This window comes from Myxocyprinus asiaticus, chromosome 47, assembly GCF_019703515.2.
Source record: "Myxocyprinus asiaticus isolate MX2 ecotype Aquarium Trade chromosome 47, UBuf_Myxa_2, whole genome shotgun sequence".
Classification (NCBI taxonomy): domain Eukaryota; kingdom Metazoa; phylum Chordata; class Actinopteri; order Cypriniformes; family Catostomidae; genus Myxocyprinus; species Myxocyprinus asiaticus.
Window position 1 is genome coordinate 13,626,987 of NC_059390.1, and position 22,928 is coordinate 13,649,914.

Genomic DNA, 22,928 nt, shown 5'->3' on the forward strand with positions numbered 1-22,928 from the left:
CGCGTTCCTTAGCGGGAATTTAAATGTGTTCTTGCATTTAAAAACAGCTAGATGGAGCACAACAGAATGTGTTTTTAAAGTGCTTTTAAAAGCAGGACTATTTTAAACTTAATACGGCATCTTTAAAACACAATGCTCATGGCGCAACACTCAAAAAACATTGTAAGACAGGATGCAACAGCTAAAGATGTCCATTTGAAAGTTTATGGCTTTAACGGCGATGTTTTAAAAGATGAATTTGAAGAAGTAACTTTTACAAGAGCGTTTTACACACACAAACTGTCTAACAGCTAAAGCCCAGCATGCTGCCAGCACTCTTATTAAAGCACAACATAAAAAATATCAATAAAAAATGGTCTAGGCTGATTAAATAAAAAAAATAATATATATATAAAATAAAATAAAAATAAAAAAATAATCTACAAAACAGATCTTATTGTCTAGTCAGTTTATGGGTAATTAGTTAAAGGTGTTCTCAGTAATTTCTTGTTTATGTCCTCTTGGACTTAGACATTGATAACTTGTGGCATTGACGCAGCATCATTTAAAATGCAAATGTTTTCAGTTACAAATGCCATTGTAGAATTTCAATATTCACAGTTAGCCATGATTAATCCATGAGTGAAAGGGTCCAATAACAGGGTTGGTACTGAAATTAAGTGAGTAGTATTTGGCAGGTCATGTGATCATTACATGGCGGCCCCCTTGAAGGGACCCTCTCCGTTTTGATTTAAACAGCTTGTATAAGGTTACTGATGTGAATAATCTTTATTTCATGTGAGTAGTCAGGGTTTTATACATGTTTCAAAACTACTATTAATTTTTTGATGAAAAAATAACGAGTGCACATCTACCATCGTAACCAATCCATAGTTGTTTAAAACTTTTGATTGGCATGCAATACTTAGAAGCTGAAAAAATAGTCATGTCACGCGATTGTGTTTTCATGATTGATCATTGCTGTCACTTCCAAGTAATCAGGTACTTGTGTCCATCCCTATGACCCATGCATTATTACACAGGTGAACTAACTAGGCCACACTACAAATAAGAAGCGATTGTGGACACACTCATGCAGACACACTTTGTGTTGACAGAAGCCAGCTGGAGCTCTTATCTCGGTGGAATGCACGCTGGCCACTGCCTGATAAGAGTCTATGTTCCAGAGGTCGTTCAAGTGCTTAGGCAACGGCCAGGTGGAAAGGGGGGATGGCGCTGCAAAACAAACCTCCATATCTCACGTTTTGTTTATGGATCCGTGCACGCTTGTGAATGATAGCGAGAACCTTGTCGTTTCTGGATTTGCAGTTTGTGGTGTTGTCGTCCCGAGTAGTTGTCGGTGGTTTGTTTGAAATCTGAGGGGCGTCTATTCTAAAGGCAGATATGGAGATGAGAGATGCTTCAGATCTTCTAGCCCTGATCCCAGGTCATGGAAACTACATCATCAAACAGCTATGATGTCAGAAAATGAAAGCAAAACAGAACACAAGAACATTTAGTCCTTCTTTGCTAAAAAAAATGGGCTTGTTTACTTGCTAGACACTTGGCCCAAGCAAGCAAGTTTGACTAATTACATACATTAAAGTAAGGTATTTACAATCAGCTCTGCTGTGCATGGCACTCAGTGAGATAGCATGCGGAAACGAAAGAGTAGAGAGATATAGAGGGAGTGAATGAGAAAAGGTGGAAGGGGAATTATAGGACATTACAATTAGAGAACACCTCTAAAATCCAGGAAATTCCACTTGGATCTTTGACAGAGCTTGATTTAAACTCAAGAGAGTATTATAGGAAGAGGAGGAGAAGACAGACCACTTGTAGAAAACTAAATGGAGAAATTGCAGAGCTCAGTCTGGTAGCTGTAAGAATGGAAGTCCTGCCTTTCAGCAAAAAAGTAAACTACCTTTTTGGTTGAGGTGTCATGCTTTCATTCCCCCCATGGAAACCTACCCCCTTGGGAAGTTGTTTGTAATGCCAGATCAGAAGTGTGTTAGAACTTCCTGTTGTAGCTGATCACGTAAACAGTCAGTAAATACAGTATTACCGTATTCATAAACCATTTAGCACGAAATTCAACGTTTTCATATTACGTGGAGTGCCTGCGCTGAATATGTTAGCTTAGCAGGATAACTGATTAGCATGCCAACCACAGGGACTGCATGATGGACTCTTTGCTTAGCATGCGAATTGGTTAGCCAATAAAGACTTTCAGTCAAATAAAACTTTTGTTTGTTTCTTTATGCTCACACATGCCACATCATTCAAAAAATTAAAAAAAGAGAGATAACAAGGGCAGCCAAAATTGCCAAAGTGTTTTGCTGTAGTGTGGGGTGAGACTGGACTGTTTGGTGGAGGTATGAAAACAGATAAGGTGGAAGAGGGAGTCAGAGAGCAATAGAGAATAAGTATCGTAAGCTATTTTTAAAATTTTCTGAAATGGAGAAAGTAGGAACCTCTGAAGTCAGTGCCAAGTATTGTAAACCCAAGCTTTGTAGTTAAAAACAGAAACGTCCCAGCCAGCAACTTAGCTCTGCCTGTGCTCAATGAGTCAATCAATCAGAATCTCATCATATGGTGAGTGTGTTTATGTGTGTACTTCGCTATAGTTTGGGGGGAAAATTGTTCCTACAAATGAGGTAAAGCAAGGTTATAGCAAATAATATCAATATAAAAACCAAATGAGATGTTTGCACAAATATAGTGAAACCACATCTGTTTGTGTTTGTGTGTGTGTGTAAAGAGATAAGGTCTGGCTTCCTAGAGTAGGCCTGTGACATTTGGTTCTGTTTAATGGCTGCAGACTGATGCAGTGGGGCACTTTGATGAACACTGGGATGCTGTCAGGCAATACTGGGAAAGCTGCTGTGGTCAGACCTGGAACAAAGTAAAGAGAAACAGGAAGAGAGAGAGCGAGAGAGACGAAAGAGAAAGGCATCCAGCCAGTATCAGGCAGGCAGCGAGCCAGCACACAGGAAATTAAGCTCATGAGCTGAAACAGAGACTCTGACACACACAAACATACACTGAACACATTCACTCAACAAAATTATGGCGTTTATGTATAAGCATCTATACGTGAAATTGGCTAAATCTCCATTTTATGCATATAGCCATATTTCACTGTTTCACACACGCATATGGACACACTCCAGATTTTCAACTCTGCAGATTTCTGAAGCTGATGGCAAACAGACTGAGTGTCCGTGAATCTCCCACTCCACTCAGCGTGGTATGATCAGTCAACTCGGGAAAAGCTAGAGCAGATTCAGAATGTTTTAGTGGTGCCTGCTAATACAAACATCACTATTACTATTGCTCATTCTTAAGGTAAGAGATTTGAACAAAACCATAACCCTACGTATTAAAATTTGGAAGGTAACTCATCCCTGCACCACATTTGTGCCTTGGACATGAATGATAACTCAAATTGTGTGGCTTGATAAGTAGAGGTGTGTTATTACTTTTCAAAGGGATCAGATTTAAAGGGATAGTTCACCCAAAAATTAAAATTCTCTCATCATTTACTCACCCTCATGCCATCCCAGATGTGTATGATTTTCTTTCTGCTGCAGAATACAAATTAAGACTTTTAGAAGAATATTTCAGTAGGTCCTCACAATGCAAGTGAATGGGTGACAAAATCTTGACGCTCCAAAAAGTACATAAAGGCATCATAAAAAGTAATCCGTATCACTCCAGTGTTTTAATCCATATCTTCAGAAGTGATGTGATAGGTGTGGGTGCAAAACAGATCAATATTTAAATCCTTTTTTGCTAGGAATTCTTCTCAATGCCCAGTCGGGGGTGATATGCATGAAGAATGTGAATCAACAAAAACACAAGAAGAAAAATTTAGAGTAAAAAAAAGGACTTAAATATTGATCTATTTCTCACCCACACCTATCATATTGCTTATGAATACATTGATTTAACCACTGGAGTCATATGGATTACTTACTATGCTGCCTTATGTGATTTTTGGAGCTTGAAAATGTTGGCACCCATTCACTTGCATTGTATGGACCTACAGAGCTGAGATATTCTTCTAAAAATCTTTGTGTTCAGCAGAAGAAAGAAAGTTATACACATCTGGGATGGCATGATGGTGAGTAAATGATGAGAGAATTTTCATTTTTGGGTGAACTATACCTTTAAAATTTTCACCTAAAGTGGAGTATCACTGATGGGGGAAAAAAGCCCATAGACACTGAAAAAGGGACTCAAGCCGTTTCTAGGGACCAGATATTATAGAGACTTGGTGGGGTGGCCTTTCTGAAAACTCTGAAAGCAGGTTACATTGTCAAAGGCCCCCTTAAAGTGCCATATGCTGTCGCCACTGATCTGTGTATAAACCACACACTCTTGGTAGTCTATAACTAGGGTCTCTCAGCAGGAAGCACAGGAGGTGATTTAGTGACCATTAAACACAACTGGAGGCAAGTGGAGGTCAATCAGTTACCAGGTCGTTCACCTCCTAGTTATCGGCCACAAACTATGGCTCAGCCATTATAAAACCTGTATCACTCGACCACTGATACAGACTTCTAAAATAAAGGATTGAAGCCATATAAATCATGCTGAATAGCACGACTAATGTACGGGAACATGTATTACTTGTGTTCCTTTTCCCAAACTTCCAGAACTTCAAAACTAGGACATTCCCATGTGGGAGTTTCCCTTATGTCAAGGATATATGGACAGGATCATTTGTGACTATGACAACCAAGCCTGCGGTGACTCCACCCCTCAATGCCTCATGATCTGACAGTTGAGGCAATTTAAATGACCTTCGTCTCCAGCTGTTACTCATGAACCATGCTTAAATAAGATAAACACGCATTCAAGCATACAAACAAGCACTAATCCAATCATTCCAGGCCCTCAACAAAAAACAGGTTTTCAGTTGGCCAACAGGGTGAAAATGAAAACTTAGAAAACCCTTTCAATTGACATACACATATCATCTTGCTTCAAGCCCCAGAAGCAGGCTGTCTCCATAATTAATATTACTGATCCTGGGAAAACAGGGGGAGGAAATATCCTGCAGCTCAGGGCTATTGGCAGAGCTCAGCAGGACGAAATATTAGCAGTATTTTAAAGAAGATAATTAAAATTAAAGCTCAGTGTGAGGAAATTGGACTGTTTGAGGATTAACAGCACCAACGCTGATGCCCGAGGAGAAATTAAATCCAACTGTGTCAATGTTATCGAGGAGCAATTCACCGCTACATATCACAGACACAAAGGGTCACCCTGCAGGTGCTTTAAACAGCTTTTTTATACAAAGAAACAGACAGACCAGACAAAAAAATAAATACATTTGTTAGCATACAGCATCAGGAAGACAATTAAAAACATCCCAAAGAGTGCCACAGGTTCATTTCCATCATATTTTCCCTTTTTAAAGTAATGAACTTTTAAGTAAAGTTTAAGTAAAAAACAAACACAAAATTGTCATAAGGACATGACAAAGAGTAAGCCATGTTACAATGACTTTGTATAGTAAACATCTGATCTGATAAGTGAAAAGTGGATAATTGTAGAACTATCAACATTAAATTCTCGAAGAAGCACCTTGTAGTTTCACAATTTTGTGCACAAGCCCCGTTACAGTCAACCTTTTTACTATCAACCCTGTTACCTTTCTAAAAGGCAATAATTATGTCCCAACACGTTAAAATGTAATAATTTAGCTTTAGATGGCAAATTAACATTTAAACCTTATTTATCTAGTCTGTTTAATATCTTACATAAACTTTAAAAATAATTTAATAAAACAAAACAAATGCACCAGTTTTATAGAATGGCCCCATGAATCTATGAATCGGCCATATGTCAATTAAAATGGGCCACATTTTTGCCAGAACCAAAAAGAGAGAATGATTCCAATTGTTTTTTGATTTGTTTTTTTTTGTGTGTGTATTCAGATTTAGGCCTAATAGATGACTCAATGGGATGCATTTCTATAAACCGTGCAGGCAGTTTTTGCACGTCTGAGACTGTTCAGTTGCTCATAGGCTTATCTAGTCACACCATTATGCAAGTGCATTCATTATCCAAATCAGATGCAACTAAATGCAGAAAAGAGTGTCTGCTTTGAAGTTCTGCAAATGAAAAGCACTTGACTGACATTAGGCCAAAGCACAATAGATGTTCCCACCTCTCTCTCCGTCTCCTGGCAGGCAACAAGCAGAGCATGTTCTTGTTTTTTTAGGGTCCCTCAATGAAAAGTAAGCTGGAAAGGAAAGCTTGGTTGGAAGCTCTTTAAGACAATAGTTTCATTCTTGGAGGCCTCCTAAAACAGTCAGAGCATAAAGCGAATAATACAGGGCCCCCAAACGCACAAACACAGAGTGTGACACTGAATGCAAGTCTGTGAGGACAAGCACCTTGTTCAATAACTGCCCAGTCAATGGACTTTTGTTAGAATTGTGTAACATTGTAAAACTCAGGTCAAAGTCCTCATGTTTCATGCTGAAAGAGATTCGAAGTTCATAGAGCATAACCTGACCCTCAAGAGCTTGCAGACAATGTTGGATTCAGAAAAACGCTGGCCATTTTCTTCAGAACAAACAACAAAGTTTGATAGAGATCATGATTACATTAGAAATTAGAGATGGGAGGGGGGAACACATTAAAGCATTGCAATATTTTACCTCCCAGTGCTCGATATCCTTATGGCAAGAATCTGTATTATTAGTTACATTTTTCACATAAATTTTTTTTTGGGGGGGGGGGGGGGGGGGACAGATTTACCATCATTTAGAGCAAGTTTGAGAGTAGGCGAAACAAGTCAGCACCCTTTAATTCTGTTCAACCAAGACGAAAAACGCAGAAACAGCTGAGAATTTAAGCCTATAACTTGTCTCATTTATAAGGATCTCTGCTTGCCACTTGTACAATGCAAGGGTTTTCGTATAATGATTAACATCGTTGTAGTAGTAATGCTGATGTTCCTCTGCTTTACATTATTTCTATGGCTCGACGTTGAACAGTATTTGCTGTGCAAAGCACCAAAACCCAAAAAATGAGAAACACTTGAGTAAACTGTATTGGGTAGTCATGGTCTACATGTAATCTGGATTACGTAATCAGAATACACAAATCAAGTACTTGTAATTAGATTACATTACATTTTTGAATGTGCATAATCAGATTACTTTTAAGGATTGCATGATTACATATGGCTTACATTGTGTATCAGTCTTGACTTTTTAAAGAACTGCTTGAAAAACTAGTGTAAATTGGAACTTTATATATTTTTTCATAAAAACATGCAGTAATTAATCCATAAATAATCTAAACTAGATTACACTTTTTAGGTAATCTAAAAGATTACATTACTGATAACATTTTTAGTAGAGCTGCCCCTGACCAAAACTTTTCATAGTTGACTAGTAGTCGTTAGTTTAAGCCATTAGTCGACTAGTCGCACATTTATGATATTAATTTAATTACTTAAAAGATATTTAATCTTCTTTTATTTGGGGGGGGGGGGGGGGGGTGGCATCAGAAAATGGTTTGAGTTCCAGGACTGAGAAAGAATGTTCTAAGTAACTTTGCTAACACTGTTCTACATTACAGAGAAATACTTAACCATAATAATGAACCTTTAAAATATACATTTTACAAGCGCACGCATGAAGCAAGAACAGTATGGTCTATGAGTGCTGCAAATGACCTCAGACATCTCAGCTCAGGAGGTGTTTTGAGTTCAGTTCACTTTATTTCCACAGAGCAGTTCATGGTGACCACAACTCTGCTGCCTACAGCCTACATCTGTGATTAAAACATAATACAAAAACATTATAAACATTATTCTTTTATCACTTCATTATTTTTAATTGCTTTTTTGTTTCATTTGGAGTGCAATTTGAATTTAGAAATGTATTTGATTTAAGTTTTTCATTTTTTAAATAAATTAATTTTCAATGTAAAATCACTAAAGCAAGAATATTCACCGATCCCTTAACCAGGGGGTTGCCGATGTAATTGGATATTGCGAGATATATATATATATATATATATATATATATATATATATATATATATATATATATATATATATATATATATCGTGAAGGAGGGAACAAAACAAATTTATTCACACACATGATGTATTTTCCCGGATAACGAAATCACTGATCGGTACAGAATGCACAAATGGAGTAGGTTCTTTGCCAGAGAGATGTTGGCAACTGTTGTAAAACCATCTTTCAAAATCTTGAACAACACACATTTTAATTGCACTTGGGTTTTTTTTCCAGTTTCATTTGAATTTTTAGTTAAAATAAATAAAAAATAAAAGTTCTAAGTTTGAAATCAAGGTGTCTTGCTTTATTGTGTAGGCTTAATCCTAACCCTGCTTAATGAAAATTACCCCAAAGTACCACCTAGCGTCCAACCAGTGGAAATACTGGTGTTCGTCGGTTTCCTGTGGAGTTTTTTCTGCGACCAACCGACCAATCAAAACTTGGTCGACCAAGAGTATTCTCATCGATTAACTTTTGGTCGACTATCAGGAGGCAGCCCTAATTTTTAGCTGTGCAGCCTAATTTGTAATCAGCACCAGATTACATTTCAGAAGTAATCTGCCCAACACTCACTGCAAGTAAAAGACCATAATATATCCCAGTTTTTAATCACAATAAACTAAAAATAAAGATATCGCAATATTATTGTAGCAAGGATCAGATAATATCATGTAGCAACGTCCCTACTGATTCCCACCCCTTTTATTATAAATACATATTATAAATGTCCTTTTGATGTAAAGATTCACTCTGAAATCACCATGATATTAACAAAGTGAGTTAAATAAATTTTCTAGCGCATTAAAGGTGCCGAATAGATAAACAAACAAGGCAATCAATCATTTTAATTGCCACTTCAGTTTATCAGTTTGAGCTTTTGTCAGACGTTAGGTATGGAAAAAAGGGATAGATCCAGGACAACAGGTTGCAGTGTTCATGGGGGGTTCCAAATATGCTGTGAGACACAGTAGGAGATTGGGGGATGTGGCATAGTCTAGTGTGTGTGTGTGCGTGCGTGTCCCAAGGAGACTTACAGCTGTCACTCACATGCAAGAGAATATGTGTGATCACACCTCTGGTCTTAGTGTTAACACAGACTCTTTGTCACCTGCTGACACCTCCCACATGTTTGCCCACACACACACAGAAATGCACACACCTGCCACGACACCACACAAGGACACTTTGGAACTGTGGTTGGTGACAGTTTCCTAAACAAACCATTTTAAGCTGAGGCATAATAACCCTGACTCACTTGCACACCATATTACCGCGATAATTCACTATCACTTCGCATGATGCCGATGCTGATGATAAGTTAATAATGAATAAGATAAAATATATTTAGACAGAATCCCTAACACCCACCCTCTCTCACACTTTAAACCCCACCCATGGGCATGCCAAACATGGCCATAAACACACAGAAGACATGCCTATTCATTGACTAACTGTACACAGAACGAGGGGCCATCATATAGATCCAGTTTGTCAGAAACTACACAACAAACCAAACAGAGGAAGTGTTGATGACTCTGACCTTAACACAGAGTTGTTACATCATAATGAACATCATGGGTTTTTCTCGTCAAAAGCTTTTGAAGCCCTGATCTTAAAAACAATCCAGTTTAAATCATTTACATTTACACCTCCTACTGTAAAGGGTTGAAATAGTTTTTCATTTTTATTTTTTACTGACTCTTGCATGTATAGACATTTCGTCAGAAGTTCGTATCGCAAAATCGTCACGAATTTGATGTGAATAAGCCTTTAGCGCTGGTCAAACATTTGTCTCTCGCGGGCCACATATTGAGGAACACTGCAGTAATGTTTATAGGCATTATTCACTAAAACATGTCGTTCTTTCTTCCATGAGGCACAAGAGATTTGTTAGACAGAATGTTAGAGACTGCCAGCCTCAGTCACCATACACTTTCTATGCATCTTTTCCCATACAATAAAAGTGAATGGTGACTGAGAATGCATATTCTGTCTAAAATGCCCCTAACAGAGGAGGATTCCCAAGAAACTCCCAAGATCTTAAAACATCTCTCTGATGAAATCTGATGCATGAACATTAATGCACCAGGAACTCCAAAGCCATCAATTAAACAGGAAGTTTCAAATAAACTTGACCTTTGTCCCCTGATAAAGCAGGAGGGCCCTGTTAGCAAACGAATCAGCTTGCTCCAACCCCAACAGACATCTTGACATGCCCTGGCATGTCTCCATCTCACACTTCCCCTCCACCTCATTCCCCATAATTAAATATGATGAATAAAAGCCACATTCTGAATGTAATAATGCTGATCGGATGGGAAAACAGAGGTTGTACCAGGGATTGTGGTAAAGTGATGGCTTCTCGAAAGACACTGGTCTTTTGTGCGGCTTTTTCATTATTCTCAGCACAATCTACGAGTGCACATCCATTAGTGTGGCACAGGCCTAAATTAGCGGCCATAGAAATCCATTACCATCAAAATATATGAGGGCTCAAATCTGAAGTGCTTTTCTCAGCCTGACAAGGTGCTTTCTTTGTTTCCAAAAGCTGACAGGGAAAGGTAACCTGCAAGAGGCTGTTCTGAGATATACAGCACTAATCAAAAGGTTAGTTGACCTTAAAGGAACAGTTTACCCAAAAATAAAGATTCTCTCATCATTTACTCAACTCCTCATGCCATCCCAGATGTGTGTCTGACTTTCTTCTGCAGAACACAAATGAAGATTTTTAGAAGTATATCTCAGCTCTGTAGGTCCATACAATGCAATTGAATGGTGACCAAAACGTTGAAGCTCCAAAAAACACAAAGGTAGTCAAAGTAAACCATAAACCTCCAGTGGTTTAATCCATGTCTTCTGAAGCAATTTAATCATTGTGGGTGAGAACAGACCAAAATATAACTCCTTTTTCACTGTACAGCTTGCCATTGCAGTCACTAAGGAGAAAGGGGTTATATTTTGAACTGTTCTCAACTACAACCAATTGGATCGCCTCAGAAGACATGGATTTAACCACTGGAGTCTTATGGATTACTTTTATGATACATTTGTGTGCTTTTTGGAGCTTCAAATTTTTGGTCATCATTTAATTGCATTGTATGGACCTACAGAGCTGAGATATTATTCTAAAAACCTTAATTTGTGTTCTGCAGAAGAAAGAAAGTCATACACATCTGGGATGGCATTAGGGTGAGTAAATGATGAGAGATTTCCATTTTTACCCTCATGTTGTTTCTAAATGCATAAACATTCCTCAAAGGTTCTTCTTTTTGTGTGTGTGTGTGTTTCACAGAAGAATGTAAACCATACAGGTTTGAAAAAACATGAGGGTGAGAAAATGACGACATGAACTATTCCTTTAAACAGGTGGTGCCGTTCTTTAACATAGCTAAAATAAAGTATTCAAGCATAATAAATAGCACTCTTTTGATGTAAACTGTTCATAGATCAGTAATTCTATTCAAATGCTGCTTTAATCCAGCAAAAAGAGTATTCTAAACAAACATAATGCAGAAAGATAGAGATGCAAAGCCATTGTGATTAGCTTATAAATGAGTGGGCCGCTCAGGAATGGTGGATGACTGAGTGAACATCCAGACCAAAGATGGGCTTTTCCAGGATGCCCAGCGGAGGTACTGTACAGTTTTGAACAAGGTCACTGCAACCACAAACACACTCACATACATACGTGCTGTCAGCAAACACATTGCTTTAACTACTAAATTATGCTTGACTCCTTCAGCACTATGCGCCACAAGTCAGTGTTTAAAAACAGGAGAATAAGGGTTGGAACACAAGAATTATCACCATTCTATAATCAACAAGCATGCTGAATGTTCAGTCGGTGACTGACATGTACAAAATAACAGAACAAGTACACAAATATACACAAAGTTATGAGAAAATCCATGAGTATGGCTGCTGTGTACTGTCTGCATGTTCCCATGCAAAAAACAAAAACACAAACAAACACAGTCACCGATCATACGAGATGAAGAATGGAGCAATGGAGGAAGAAAAATGGATAAAAAAAAATAATTAAAAAAAAATAAAAAAAAGAGCGCTCTCTCTCTCTCTCTCTGTTTTTGATCATTGATCTTTGAACTTGAGGAGGCCAGAGGACTTCCTGCTCTGAATCACTCAAGCAACCGGATGACTTTCTTGGAGCAATCCAAACAAACTTTTGACCCATTTTTATATAGGCCTATTAAATGATGACTATAATAAAATAACCTTCACTTGGGATATTTCTACATGGTAATTACTGCATATCAAAGTCACAACCTAAACATGCTCAGGCAACAAATGTTAATTGTTAATAATATCCTGTAACAGTGCTACTAATTACAGATACTGCATACATACAGGTCAACTGACACAAAAATGAAATGAAAGGATGTGGCTGTGGTCGGGATTTTGGTTAGAGTAAATTAGAAGGGTTTGATCAAGGGATTAGATTTAAATCTATGAGGTTTATGGGTGAGAATTAACTATACAGCATGGGGGATATTCCCCAGAAACATTATGTTAGTGCGTTACTCCATTTGTTCCACTGTAAAAATGTATCCAACTTGTGGGGGGTTTTGAGTCACAGATACTACAAAATGTGAATTACTTTGCATCTACATAAAAATGGTGAAATGGTGAATTGAAATGGTGACAGAAGTTCTCGTTGCGAATTGATAGTTGGCTGAACAAGAAATTTGTGGCAGCAGTGTAATGTATAAAATCATGCAGATATGGGTGAGGAGCTTCAGTTAATGTTCACATCAACCATCAGAATGGGGAAAAATGTGATCTCAGTGATTTAGACCATGGCATAATTCTTGGTGCCAGAAGGGCTGGTTTGAGTATTTCTGCAACTGCTGATCTCCTGGGATTTTCACGCACAAAAGTCTCTAGTGTAAAGATAATGGTGCGAATAACAAAAAGCATCCAGCGGCAGTTCTGTGGATGCAGTGTTTCCCACAGGATTTTGTGAGACTGTGGTGGGTGGACCTCAGACCCTCTAGAGGTGTCTGGGGGCATGGTCCCCCGGAAGACAATTTTGTACATTTTAAAGATATATGCATCAATCTGGGGCACTTTGAGAGCAAAATTAAGAGGCAAGATCAATGAAGAACATTGTGCTCTTGTAAACAATTTTTTGCTCTAGTAGTAATTTAATCATAAACACATAGGTTGCAAGGATCGACATTAAGCATTGTCATGTGCTTGTCCTCCGGACAAGTAAATTGGTCATTCACTTGTCTGAGTAAAAAAGTTACTTGTCCGGAGAGAAAAAAAAAAGGACATTTAAGTTACATGCTCAAGTAACATGTCAAAGTTTATGTTGTATATTTTTCTAAAACATGACCAATGGCATGCCCAAACCTAATAGTGTACCTATGCAATCAACTAAATTCTCTGCGACAGAAATGTAAACTGCACTGGGTAGGGGAGGAGACTATTGTCATATTATAAATATTCTATGTTACGTATGGTAGTCAAATAAAGAAAAGCCCCCATCACCATCATTTACAGCAGGGATGCTCATAATTCTAAGGAATGAGATCTACTTTATCATCATGTTATTGCAGCAAGATATCCCATGTACAATAAAGGCTATACATGATCACAATACCAACATTTCAGTAGTCGGTAATGAAATTTTATGATTCTCAATACCAGCTTCAACAACAAATAAAAACACTAACTAACATATTAATTATGGAAGAATGGTTTCAAGTTCTTAAGTAAATATTCAAGACTAGTAAACAGTCAGTAATAAAATAACAATAAAAAACAGCAATTAATAAAACAAGATTTTAACAGCTTTAAACATTTTTAACAGCAGTTTCAAGTATTCAAGGAAACATTCAGAATGAAATGCTGGTTTTCACTGTATGATTATAATACATCAATACTTTTTAAAGCTACTAAAGTAACCCAGTCAAGAGCAGTGAGTATTTTCTCATTTTCTTGTTATGGTTGTCAGTGTTGGGGAAGCTACTTTGAAACTGTAGTTTGACAAGCTACAAGCTACTCATAATTTTAAGTAGTTAAGCTACAGTCAAGCTACTCTTTTGAAAAAGTAGTTAGCTACACTACACGTTACTATCAGAAAGTAGCTAGCTACATAGAAGCTACTTAATGAGGCAATATATATATATATATATATATATATATATATATATATGTTAATATCAAACCAATAATATTAATTTTTAAAAAAATACACTAATGACGCCATTAAAAAACATTTTTTTATACTATACTTCACACTTTTCAGTCCTGCTGTGACCAGGTGTAGCCTTCTTCCCTAAAGATCAAATTTATATGACAAACTCTCCTTGGGTTGGCATTTTTTGTTCTTGTCGCATAATATTTAGTGTGGATAATATGTGAATAAAGATTCAGGGCTCGTTTCTCCCCTCACCTGGGTTCATTCTCATTGTATTTTCTGACTTTGCCATTGACATGCAAGTGCCAGCTTTACAGGTCACATACAGAGGTTGCTTAACAAATATTTGTTCGATTTGTTCAGGTCCAAAAAAAGTGGACGGATGGTCATTCTAGATTGTTGCATAATACATGCCAAAAATTATTTTTCTTTTACCAATCATTTTATTTATTTTACATGAAAATAATAGTTAATTAAATGCTAAGAAATGGAGAAATCAAATAGTTCTGCATTATAGTAATTATTATAATAATATATACTGTATATTTATCAATATAATAATAATAATAATAATAATTTACTCGCTGCTCCCAATAACGCACAGATGAAAAGCGAAATAAACATTTAGAACAGAAACAAAATCCCTCAAAAAGGCAATAATAACTTTTGGAATTATTTTATTTAAAATAGTAAAGGTAAATATGCTGTTGTGTGATATATTAAGAACTAAGTGTCTGAAACATTCTTTGTTTCATAGAAGAATAAAATGGTGTTCTTTTATCATTTTCAGATTTACCTTCCCCTGTATGTCTTGTAAAGGTAAACAAACTGTGGTTGCTCGCTTTACAAAACCATCAGACAATCTCTTCTTATCCAAGTGAGCTGTAATAAGCTCTGCAGTAGATGGCGGTAACTCACTATTTTTGTTTGTGATCTGCCATTACAAAAGACGACGATGACGCTGCCCGATTCTGATGGCGCCGAGTATGGCTGCTGCATTGCGAGCTCCGACACAACATAGTAGTGTTTTGTTTGTTTTGTTCACAATTCTTATGTTTTTTGTCTTGGCTGTTGTCTGCCTTATTGTCTACGTCAGACAAACACTTTTGGACATTGGTTCAGCAATTTCACACCATAAACCAGACTTCAAATTTCTCAATGCTGACCCGCTGTTTACAAACACGCAAGCGGAGCCCTTTGTCTGGGCAGCACAGCCACGGAAATGCAAAAGGAAAAGGGGAAACAGAGCCGGCATTCTCATCAGAGTAAGACGCCGCGCAAATCGACCCCCGCTACCCAGTATTCTACTGGCAAATGTTCAGTCTCTGGATAACAAGCTCTGCGAGCTGAAAGTGCGGATCCCTTTCCAACGAGATACAAGGGACTGCTGCATTATCTGCCTTACGGAAACTTGGATGTCTGCAGAGATTCCATACTCAGCCATTGAACCCGCGGGGCTCTCCGTGCACCGAGCGGACAGAGCGAAAGACCTCTCAGGTAAAAGCAGAGGAGGTGGTGTATGTTTTATGATCAACAAATCCTGGTGTGATCAGAGGAACGTACATTCTATCAAGTCTTTCTGCTCTCCTGATCTGGAATTTCTTATGCTTCTGTGTCGACCATTCTGGCTACCGAGGGAATTCACAGCGGTCATTATCACAGCTGTGTACATCCTGCCACAAGCCGACACAGACCGGGAACTCAAGGAACTGTATGGTTGTATAAATGAGCAGGAAACCATGCACCCTGAGGCCATGTTCATTGTGACCGGGGACTTTAATAAAGCCAGTTTAAAATCAGTCACACCAAAATACCACCAGCACACTAGTTTCAACACACGAGGGGACCAGGTTTTGGACCATTGCTACTCTCCCTTCCGGGACGGCTACAAATCCCTCCCCTGCCCACCATTTGGCAAATCGGACCACTATTCCATTCTGCTTCTGCCCGCTTACAGGCAGAAATTGAAACAGGAAGCACCCACCCTCAGAACGATCCAGTGCTGGTCGGACCAATCAGATTCTACGCTACAAGACTGTTTTGATCACACGGACAGGGAGATGTTCCGGTCCACCTCTGATGACGACGTCGAGCTTTACGCTGATAGCGTAATGTGTTTCATCAGAACGTGCGTAGAGGACGTGGTTCCGACCAGAACAATACGGATCTATCCAAATCAGAAACCATGGATAAATAACGATGTTCGCGCGGCACTTAATGTGCGGACCTCCGCTTTTAATTCCGGGAACACGGAGGAGCATAAACAAGCCAGTTATGCCCTCCGAAAAACTATCAGAACCGCAAAACGCCAGTACAGGAACAAGATTGAAGGACAGTTTAACAACGCCAACTCTAGAAGCGTGTGGCAGGGAATTAACATCATCACGGACTTTAAAGGGAATAAAAACTCCGCCATGTACACCGCTGCCTCTCTCCCGGATGAGCTAAATACTTTTTATGCTCGTTTCGAGGGAAATAACACCGCCCTCGCGGAGAGAGCTCTCGCGGCTGAAGCTACAGAGGTTAGTTCACTCTCCGTCTCTGTAGTGGATGTAACCCGATCCTTCCAACAGGTGAATATCCGCAAAGCCGCGGGCCCAGACGGCATTCCGGGCTGCGACATCAGAGCGTGCGCGAACCAGCTGGCTGGTGTTTTTATGGACATTTTCAACCTTTCCCTCTCATTGTCTGTAATCCCCACATGCTTTAAAACATCCACCATTGTGCCTGTTCCAAAGCAATCAAAAATAACTTGCTTAAATGACTGGCGTCCTGTTGCTCTGACCCCCATCATCAGCAAATGCTTTGAGAGACTAATCAGATTACATCTGCTCTGTGCTGCCTCTCTCTCTTGACCCGCTGCAGTTTGCTTACTGCAACAACCGCTCCACTGATGATGCCATTGCATCTACAATACACACTGCTCTCTCCCACCTGGAAAAAAAAGAACACTTATGTGAGAATGCTGTTTGTAGACTACAGCTCAGCATTCAACACCATAGTGCCCTCCAAGCTAGATGAGAAACTCCAGGCTCTGGGCTTAAACAGCTCGCTGTGCAGCTGGATCCTGGATTTCTTGTCAAGCAGACACCAGATGGTTAGAATAGGCAGCAACATCTCCTCATCACTGACCCTCAACACTGGAGCCCCGCAGGGCTGTGTTGTCAGCCCACTACTGTATTCCTTGTACACACATGACTGTTTGGCAACACATAGCTCCAATGCCATCATTAAGTTTGCTGATGACACGACGGTGGTAGGTCTGATCACTGACAATGATGAAACAGCCTACAGAGAGGAGGTGCACACTCTGACACACTGGTGTCAGGAGCACAACCTCTCCCTCAACGTCAGTAAGAAAAAGGAGCTTGTGGTGGACTTCAGAAGAAAAGACAGAGAACACAGTCCCATCACCATCAATGGAGCACCAGTGGAGAGAGTCAGCAGCTTCAAGTTCCTGGGTGTCCACATCACTGAGGAACTCACATGGTCCAACCACACAGAAGTCGTTGTGAAGAAGGCTCATCAGCGCCTCTTCTTCCTGAGACGGCTGAAGAAGTTTGGAATGAACTGCCACATCCTCACACGGTTCTATACCTGCACTGTAGAGAGCATCCTGACTGGCTGCATCTCCGCCTGGTACGGCAATAGCACCACCCACAACCGCAAAGCACTGCAAAGGGTGGTGTGAACTGCCAGACACATCATCGGAGGTGAGCTTCCCTCCCTCCAGGAAATATCTACAAGGCGGTGTGTGAAAAAGCTTGGAGGATCATCAGAGGCTCCAGCCACCCAAGCCATGGGCTGTTCTCACTGCTACCATCAGGTAGGCGGTATCGCAGCATCAGGACCCGCACCAGCCGTCTCCATGATAGCTTCTTCCCCCAAGAAATCAGACTTCTGAACTCTTGATCTCCCACGATCAAAATACATCAGCACTGTACTTTATTACCCTTACTCTTATATCTCACACCGGACTGTCATAAATTATATTATTATTATTATATTATATTCTCTCTTAACAACTGACTATCAACCGACAGCCTGAATGTCAATACAGTACAATACTGTACATTCTATATATACTATATATACTTTTTTATATATTTTTATTTTTTATTTTTATTGAATAATGTGTATCTATATAGTGCGTATTGTATACTGTACAGTGTATGTTATTATTTGTATATTGTTGCGTGTAATTATGTGTATATCAGATGTTTGAATTGTGCTGTGTTAATTTGATGTTATTGTAAATTCGTACTGTCTCATCACTGTCACAACTGCTATGTTGATCGGAACTGCACCCAAGAATTTCACACACCATTGCACTTGTGTATATGGCTGTGTGACAATAAAGTGATTTGATTTGATTTGATTGATCAGCAGACAGAAATATGCTGCCAGATCGTCGGACGTTTAACCGGTAAAAGTTTGGCTTCTACGCAAAACAAATTATTAGTTATAATCTGACCAACATGATGTAGCGTTTGGTCACACTACACCGCTACTTGCTGGAAAAAGTAGTTTGCTACTGGAAAAGCTACTCTGTTTTAAAAACAGCTGAGCTACTGTCAAGCTACTGAAAAATTTAGTTAAGTTAGTAGCATCGCTACATGTAGTTAGCTACTCCCCAACACTGATGGTTGTTTGATTATTATAATGACACACTAGACAGCAGCAGGTCTATTAGCTTACATTAATAGAGCACCTATTATGGTTTTTCAAATATTACCTTTCATGTAGTGAGTTATATAGCTGTCTGTGAAAGTAAAAAAGTGAAAGAGTTATTGACACCCAAAAGAAAGAACCGATTCTGAACACCCGAAACGAGTCATTAGTAATTACAGACTTACTTCCTGTATTAACCTACGTAATTTGGTAAGTAAAAAACCCACCTCTAGTCTGTTTACATGTACAGCCAGTGCAGGCTGTTAGCGTGTTAGACTCTGCTTACATTATTGTCAAACTACTTATAAACTTACCACAGAGAAACTTCCTGTTCTCGTCGTGCTTGCGATGGTGGTTCGGGTTGATCTTCCGATGTATCACTATCGGACTCGGGCACAAATTAGTACGGTAAAACAGACATTTTTTCAGACGGAGCTGAAACTCGGATATGGTAGTGGGCGTTTCTATTCGGACACGCGCCGTAAGCGGTAGACCAATCACAACAGACTGGGACATCTGACCAATCAGAGCAGAGTAGGCTCTCTGAAGGAGGAGTTTAGAATGAATCCTTTAGAATGGATCACTGAAGGAGTCGTTTTTGACACAGGGAAAAAAAGGTAATGTTTAATTTAATTTAATCAACCCGAACCACCATCGCAAGCACGACGAGAACAGGACGTTTCTCTGTGGTAAGTTTATAAGTAGCGAGTGAATTATTATTATTATTATTATAAATATACAGTATATATTATTATAATAATTACTATAATGCAGAACTATTTGATTTCTCCATTTCTTAGCATTTAATTAACTATTATTTTCATGTAAAATAAATAAAATGATTGGTAAAAAAAAATCATTTTTGGCATGTATTATTATGCAACAATCTAGAATGACCATCCGTCCACTTTTTTTGGACCTGAACAAATATTTGTTAAGCAACCTCTGTATGTGACCTGTAAAGCTGGCACTTGCATGTCAATGGCAAAGTCAGAAAATACAATGAGAATGAACCCAGGTGAGGGGAGAAACAAGCCCTGAATCTTTATTCACATATTATCCACACTAAATATTATGCGACAAGAACAAAAAATGCCAACCCAAGGAGAGTTTGTCATAAAAATTTGATCTTTAGGGAAGTAGGCTACACCTGGCCACAGCATGACTGAAAAGTGTGAAGTATAGTATAAAAAATGTTTTTTAATGGCGTCTGATCTTTTTTGTTTTTATTTTATACTGTTTTTATTTTATGGCCATTATTAACTGTATTAATGTTACTATTAATTAAATGTATTAAATACATTTAATATATTTAAACACATTAAATGTATTTAATACATTAATAAATGTCATTAGTGTAAATTTTTTTATTAATATTATTGGTTTGATATTAACATTAAAAAAAATATATATATATATATATTGCCTCATTAAGTAGCTTCAATGTAGTTAGCTACTTTCTGATAGTAACTTGTAGTGTAGCTAACTACTTTTTCAAAAGAGTAGCTTGACTGTAGCTTAACTACTTAAAATTATGAGTAGCTTGTAGCTTGTCAAACTACAGTTTCAAAGTAGCTTCCCCAACACTGACAACCATAACAAGAAAATGAGCCTCTGCTAACAGGCTAACTCACGTTACTGTCAAACTTCTTATAAACTTACCACAGAGAAACGTCCTGTTCTCATCGTGCTTGCGATGGTGGTTCGGGTTGATCTTCCGATGTATCACTATCTGACTCGGGCTCAAATTGGTACGGTAAAACAGACATTTTTTCAGACGGAGCTGAAACTCGGATATGGTAGTGGCGTTTCCATTCTGACACACGCTGTAAACGGTAGACCAGTCACAACAGACTGGGACATCTGACCAATCAGAGCAGAGCAGGCTCTCTGAAAGGAGGAGTTTAGAATGAATCCTTTAGAATGGATCACTGAAGGAGTCGTTTTTGACACAGGGAAAAAAAGGTAATGTTTAATTTAATTTTAATTTAAATTATGAGCAAATTAGTTTTTTTGACCTTGGATGCATGTAAATCTATTGAATGAGACCTTTAAAACTAAATTAGGCATGTTTAAAAATCATAATAGGTGCACTTTAATACTTATAAGTCTGACATTTGAAGACAAATCTGCTTTTTCTCCACCGTTAACATTCATTTTAGACATCACTCTCTGTGTTTACATAAATACCTCACCAAGAAGGGCATTTTGGTGGAATTTTGAAATGTATTTGACCATTCAGGTGAGCATTAGCGCAAGCATTTTAAGAACACGCGCAGATCAAGAGTTCAAAAGTCTGATCGCTTGGGGGACGAAGCTGTCATGAAGTCAGCTGGTGCGCGTCCTGATGCTGCGATTCCGCCTGCCTGATGGTAGCAGTGAGAGCAGCCCATGGCTCGGGTGGCTGGAGTCTCTGATGATCCTCCGAGCTTTTTTCACACACCGCCTGGTATATATGTCCTGGAGGGAGGGAAGCTCACCTCCGATGATGTGTCTGGCAGTTCACACCACCCTTTGCAGTGCTTTGCGGTTGAGGACAGTGCTGTTGCCATACCAGGCAGTGATGCAGCCAGTCAGGATGCTCTCTACAGTGCTGGTGTAGAACCGTGTGAGGATGTGCTGGTTCATTCCAAACTCCCTCAGTCATCTCAGGAAGAGGCGGCGCTGGTGAGCCTTCTTCACAACGGCCTCAGTGTGGACAGACCATGTGAGTTCATCAGTGATGTGGACACCGAGGAACTTGAAGCTGCTGACTCTCTCCACCGGTGCTCCATTGATGGTGATGGGGCTGTGTTCTCTCTCTTTTCTCCTGAAGTCCATCACAAGCTCCTTGGTCTTACTGACGTTGAGGGAGAGGTTGTGCTCCTAACACTAGCATGTCAGAGTGTGCACCTCTCTGTAGGCTGTCTCATCATTGTCAGTGATCAGACCTACCACCGTTGTATCGTCAGCAAACTTAATGATGGCATTGGAGCAATGTGTTGCCACACAGTCATGTGTGTACAGGGAATACAGAAGTGGGTTGAGAACACAGCCCTGCGGGGCTCCAGTGTTGTGGGACAGTGATGAGGAGATATTGCTGCCCATTCTAACCACCTGGCGTCTGCTTGACAGGAAGTCCAGGATCCAGCTGCACAGCGAGCTGTTTAAACCCAGAGCGGCACTATGGTGTTGAAGGCTGAGCTGTGGTCTACAAACAGCATTCTCACATATGTGTTCCTTTTTTCCAGGTGGGAGAGAGCAGTGTGTGGTGTAGATGCAATGGCATCAGTGGAGCGGTTGTTGCGGTATGCAAACTGCAGTGAGTCCAGTGAGGAAGGCAGCACAGAGCAGATGTAATCTCTGATTAGTCACTCAAAACATTTGCTGATGATGGTGGTCAGAGCAACAGGACGCCAGTCATTTAAGCAAGCGATTTTGGATTGATTGACAGGCACAATGGTGGACATTTTAAACATATGGGGACTACAGACAAGGAGAGGGAAAGGTTGAAAATGTCCATAAAAACACCAGCCAGATGGTTCGCGCACGCTCTGATGATGCGGCCCTAAATGCCGTCTGGACCCGCGGCTTTATGGATATTCACCTGTCAGAAGGATCGGGTTACATCTGCTACAGAGATGGAGAGTGAACTAACCTCTGTAGCTTCGGCCGCGAGAGCTCTCTCCACAAGGGCGGTGTTATTTCCCTCGAAATGAGCATAAAATTATTAAGCTCATCCGGGAGAGAGGCAGCGGTGTTCACGGATTAGAGCAGTTTATACCCTTTGAAGTCAGTGATGATATTAATTCCCTGCCACATGCTTCTAGTGTCGGTGGTGTTGAACTGTCCTTCAATCTTGTCCCTGTACTGGCGTTTGGCTGCTCTGATAGTTTTGCGGAGGGCATAACTGGCTTGTTTATGCTCCTCCGCGTTCCCGGAATTAAAAAAGTTTTTTGGTTCGGGTAGATCCGTATAGTTTTGGTCGGTACTACGTCATTTATGCACTTCCTGATGAAACACGGTACGCAATCAGCGTAGACCTCGTTGTCATCAGAGGCGGACCGGAACATCTCCCAGTC

General features: G+C 39.5%; 1 protein-coding gene across 7 annotated transcripts in view; it reads right to left on the reverse strand.

Annotated features, from left to right (window-relative positions):
- The window catches only part of LOC127436902 (plexin-B2-like), a 163,413-nt gene that overhangs the window by 136,059 nt on the left and 4,426 nt on the right, over positions 1-22,928 (reverse strand). The window lies entirely within an intron of this gene.